The 5,595-nt window shown below is 35.1% G+C and overlaps 1 long non-coding RNA gene across 1 annotated transcript; it reads left to right on the top strand.

Annotated features, from left to right (window-relative positions):
- The first annotated feature begins 3,928 nt into the window (after positions 1 to 3,928).
- On the top strand, positions 3,929 to 5,295 carry LOC148779183 (uncharacterized). Its single transcript, XR_016046925.1, has 3 exons — positions 3,929 to 4,227; positions 4,307 to 4,354; positions 5,158 to 5,295. It is a non-coding gene; the product is annotated as an uncharacterized LOC148779183 (long non-coding RNA).
- The last annotated feature ends 300 nt before the right edge of the window (positions 5,296 to 5,595 follow it).

Genomic DNA, 5,595 nt, shown 5'->3' with positions numbered 1-5,595 from the left:
TCAGTACAAGGTTAAGCATTTAAAACTAAGAGACATGATCGTCATCTTCTTTAAAGCCATTTTCCAATTAATTCGGGTCAGATACAAGAATATTGGTCCGCCATTCTGCTCAAATTAAAACTACGAGAGACGTCGAAATAATAGAGAAGGAAACTTTATTAAAAAAGCTAATAAATTTTTTCAACCCTAACTATCTCCTTGGATGAATAGTGCTTAATCACATATCCATCAAGTTAAGGGGGCAAATAGATCTTCGATGCTCGGTTTTCCCTAACCTATTCATGTGAGACTGTATACTACGCATAACTAGAGATGAATAACTCTGCTTAAAACAAGGGTGGCCCTAAAAGGGGACGAATACAACTTTGAATAACCACATATTTGTTCATTGATAGTGGTGAATAAATAAAAACTTCTCATAGCAAACCCTCTCCGAAACTAAGGTCTCAAAAACCAACTCCAATTTTAAAGCCCTACAAGCAGCCTCAATTTTTTATTTACCCTAAAACGGAGCCGCTCAGTACAATTTTCCACAAAATCGATTTTTATTTGACTAAAAAATGCCCTTTAGTTTGATTCCAATAGGGTTTTAGAAATTTGCAAAATTTTAAGGTTAAGGGCCGCTTTTCATCTCCCAAATTTGAATTTTCTGAGGTTTTTATAGAATTTGGCATCTGTGTATGGGAGTCGACGGCGCTGATACTGCTCACAAGTCTACTCTAGTTCAATAATTAATATCATAAATTTCATATTGGACCCATTCTTCTTCCTTTAGTTCTTTGAAAGGATTTGTGTTTCCCTCTTTGCAAAATATCCATCTCCTGTGAAACTACACAGAAAATGCTAAAACGGAGCCACTCAATTTTTTTCATTTACCCTAAAACGGAGCCGCTCGGTACAATTTTCCACAAAATCGATTTTTATTGGACTTTGAAAAACCCTTTCGTTGGTTCCAATAGGGTTTTAAAAATTCACCAAATTTCATGGTTAAGGGCTGCTTTTCATCTCCCAAATTTGAATTTTCTGAGGTTTTTGTAGAATTTGGCATCTCTGCATGGGAATCAACTGCGCTGATACTGCTCACAAGTCTACTCTAGTTCAATAATTAATAACATAAATTTCATTTTGAACCCATTCTTCTTCCTTCAGTTCTTTGAAAGTATTTGTATTTCCCTCTCTGCAAAATATCCATCTCCTGTGAAACTACACAGAAAATGCTAGCACCAGTAGTATCTTCTTCTCCCTCAAACTAGAGATTTCATGGTTCCTACTTAAAAAATCAGTTCCTTCTCCTCAGTCTTCCTGATAGGTTCATCTCTCTTCATTTTCAGTTTCTTTAGGCTCCATCCCTTTTGTAAGCTTAACAAAAGCATATCATTATTGAAATCTTCAACCGGTTTTCCAAAATTGGAACAGGGAACCCCATTGCCTCTATGAAATAATTTTTGTTATCAGAATTTGGAAGAAACTTCTCTAGAACTATTCATGCCTAATATGAGTAATGCCTTTAACCTTGACTCTCAAACCCTCTACTATTCTATAGATGCTATCTCAGCTCTACACAATATTCACTACTTTCAGTAAAATCTTTAGATATGGGTTACGATTAAATTCCCATGCCCTACAAAGCAATGATCATTGTAGAGCTATGTTTGCTAAGCAAAGAAAACAGGGCAAGACAGAAAAAGGAGAAGGAATTATGATTAAAGCAACAAAAAACAGCAGCCTCTTCTTGTTTTTCTACCACTTCTTTTTTGCCATCTTTTTTCTCTCCTCACTTTTTCTCTTCCTGTTTTTCTTCTTTTCCCAAAACCTACCCAGGTTCACTTGATAGAAAGATTTTCTTCTCTTCCTTTTGTTTCTTCAGCCTCTGAACCAGAAACAAGGATATAGCTCCAAATACTCACCTTTCTTAGCTTTTTCTGGATACAAAAAAGGCTCACACAACATCTACCGCACAAGGAAGAAATAAAAAGGGAAAAGAGGAGGAAAGAAGGGGGGAGAGGGGGAATAAGGGAGAGAACATAGAGAAAGAGCGAGGAGAGAAAGAAATAGGTAAAAAGACATCTAGATGGGCTTGGGACTTGGTCAAGATTCAAGATAAAAAACAAACGACTTCAAGAAAAGATGAACGGAGGGCATTGTTGTAGGGAATATGAGAAAATTGAGATGACTTGTAGGCTTTGAAAGACATTTACTTCAGGGGAGGGTCCGATATGTAAAATTGTAAGTTTCCCTCTAGCAAAATTATATGGCATGTGGGAAAGGATTTTTCAGGTCATTCCTTCAACGACTTAGTCAATAACATGTATGAGGTTTCGAGAACAGTATACATCAAAACTTAACTTTGAAGAAAGCGTTAAAGGAAACTTGAGATTGGCCAGGGTGGGGTTGCATGCACAAAATTTAGTCCGGCACCATTGCGATCTGCGACTCCAATGAAGCAGAGGTCTGTGTATTGCTGATTATAGTTACAGGGAATGGGAGCGATAACGAGCTTCAGGAGCAAAAGTGGAAGGGTGGAACAAGGTAGGCTCAAAGATTTGTGGTAGGGGAACGAGGTCCGTACATGATAAACTAAAGGGATGTCTAAATTTTTAGGAAGCACGTTTCACATATGAACAAAACAGATTCTTTACTAAATAGGATCACAATCCGCTGTGATTAAGATTTGAGGTTTCTGACACTTATGCATAGTATTGTAATTTGGGAGTTAATTCCGTTGAACAATACGTTTAAATTTTTTGAAATTTACATACCCAAGTATCAATGTAAACAACAATCGTGTCGTTGAAATTCTCTTTGACATTATGTTGTCATTAGAAGTGTTTCAACAAATCCAATATGATAATATAATGCCTAAGTCCTCGATCCCATATTAATGTTGGGAATGGAGGGTGTTAAAAACAGTTACTTAAGAAATATGCAAATTTGGGGTTATTGAGTTTCTGGATGTTGTTAAAAACAATTACTTAAACAATTACTTTTTTTAAGTTTTTTGATGTTGTTTGTATCATTTTTCATTTTGGGGATTGCGTTATTCAGTAGTTGAATGGGTTGGTGTTTTGTGACTGTATGTAAATGAATCCATCTATAAATTGAAATCTATAACTATTATTGAGTTATGTTTGTTTATTATTTATTGTTTAAGAATTTAAAAATTTGGGGTTATTGAGAACTTCAAATTTGGGGGTCTTATTAGAACTCGATATCAAATTTGGGGGTTTTATTAGTTGAATGAGTTTGTGTTTTGTGACTGTATGTAAATGAATCCATCTGTAATTTGAAATATATTGCTTAATGTAGCACCCTCTGTTATAATTGAAAATGTATGACTTATGCTATGTTGGACTTGTAATTTCAAATTTAGTAGCTTAATACAAATTTTTATATGTTTCTCTGTGTTGTTGTATGTTCTTATTTGTATTTTGTTATAAGTAACATTCGAGTTATAATTAAAAGCAAAAAACATTAGTTGTTTTTATTTCTTCCCCTTTTAACCAATCTTTTAGTTGTATGAAGTGGAGTTATAATGAATGGGTGTGGGTTTTGTAATTCAAAATTTCTTATAGCATAAATTTTTACTAGGTACAGAGATGAATAGGTCCATTGTCTTGGTTATCATATAAGAACAAAATTTTTGCTGTCTATACTTCATGCCCATTTCATTGTTATTGCTATATGATTTACTGATATATGGATTACATAAGAGTCCATTCCATTCTTAGTGATATATGATTTATTGATATATAGATTATATAAGAGTTGCAGATGTGTTAGTAACTCCATTTATAGTTCGATATGTAGATTTATTCTTGCATTCTTGTCTTAGAGTAGTATTGTACATGAAAATGCATGATGCAATTTTAATTTGCATGATGAGTTATTGTTGTCTCGATTTTAGTCAATATGAGTCGTGTCTATCCAGAGGGGGTATACCCAGGAGGTCATCAGGAACCTAGCTTGCTACAGCTTCATCCAGAGCATTCATCATATTACATATGGGAAGGAAAGTTATATGAATATATTCATCAACTATTTCCATAAGTTTGTTATTTTTTAATAAATTGTAGTTTGTTTTAATTGCATATGGGAAGTACATATGTATATATAATGTGACTCGTATGTATCATATTTGTTTTATTTTAGGAAAAACAAGAAATTAGAATCGATGAGAAAACATTTCAATTGAACGATTGGTATCTAACCGAAGAGCAAGTGGTTATGGTGAGTGCGTTTGGGTTGGGTGCTCTGTCTATCATTCGACCAGGTTGAATTGATCATCTTTTGGTTGCTGCCAATGCAGAGAGGTGGTGCTCAAAGACCAATTCCTTCTACTTTAACATTCAAATTGGTGAGATGACACTAACTTTATTTGATGTGTGCGATATTTTATTATTAGCTGTGGATGACGAGCCTATTACATGCCATCTTATTAGTGACTTCCACATATTCATAGAGGACAATTTGAGTATATTCTCCACTAAAGGCAACTTGACAACCATCAAGCATTCATGGTTGAAGGCTAATTTTAGGGAATTGCTACCTGATGCATCCCTTGAGGAAATAGTCAGATATACTCGAGCCTATCTACTCTTCCTCATCAGCGTTACCATTTTCGCTGATGCATCAGTTGCAACAGTCCCAACTAGGTACTTACAATTCTTTGAAGATATTGAGCAAGTTAGTAGATATGCATGGGGAAATGCAACCCTCATATATCTATATCGTTTGCTTGAAAAAACATGTACTTTCAAGTGACGAAGTGAAGACATTTTAGTGATTCTGCAACTCTTATGCAGGTAAATTCAATTTTTGTATAGATATAAGCATAATACTTTAGACTACTTAGAATTTTTTTTTAACTTCTCATATCTTGATGAAATGCAGTGCTGGTTTTATGAGCATATTATGCATATGAGACCCATACGACATAATATATCTCCAAATATGCTAAGGGCAAAACGGTGGGAGCCACCTAAGAATTATTATGGCAATCCACATAATTTGATGCCTCCCATTAGACAAGAGTTAAATAACCTCCAACCAAATGATGTCAGTTTGTACTTTGATATTCAATACGTTCAATTATATTATAGTATTTGTAAATTTTTTTATTGATTGACTGCCATATGTTTGTTGCACATCATATAACAGGTAATATGGAATCCGTACTTCAAGCCTGATAAGGTAATTTCTGATGATAGACATCAAGCATTCCAAATTGTAATGCGCGTAACGACACTTATCTTTGATGATATTGCGGAGCCATACATGCCAAATCATGTTTGCCGCCAATTTGGAGCTAAATAGGACATTCCAAGAAATCTTATGTCTGTTGGTAAGAGGTCCAACAGACATGGTGGGTAGCGAGATACTGACAAGATTCATCATTGGTTGTCTCGCCATGATCACATGATGATAGACATTGAAGTCGATACTATGAATAGGTTACCCTCAGAGGAGTACAAGGCTTGGCACAACCGAGTGTCCCATCCTATCATACACAATGTCGCTAACCCACCTATTGACATTTTGCAACCTCGTGATCAGGAAGTAGAAGAGGTGGTTCCTGCACGCGAACCTCAATACATA

This window comes from Amborella trichopoda, chromosome 13 (genome assembly GCF_054954075.1).
Source record: "Amborella trichopoda isolate Santa Cruz 75 chromosome 13, AtrichopodaSantaCruz75HAP2 v2.0, whole genome shotgun sequence".
NCBI classification, from domain to species: Eukaryota; Viridiplantae; Streptophyta; class Magnoliopsida; order Amborellales; family Amborellaceae; genus Amborella; species Amborella trichopoda.
Note: the sequence above shows the minus strand (reverse complement) of the source record. Positions and strands in the feature narration are given on the sequence as shown.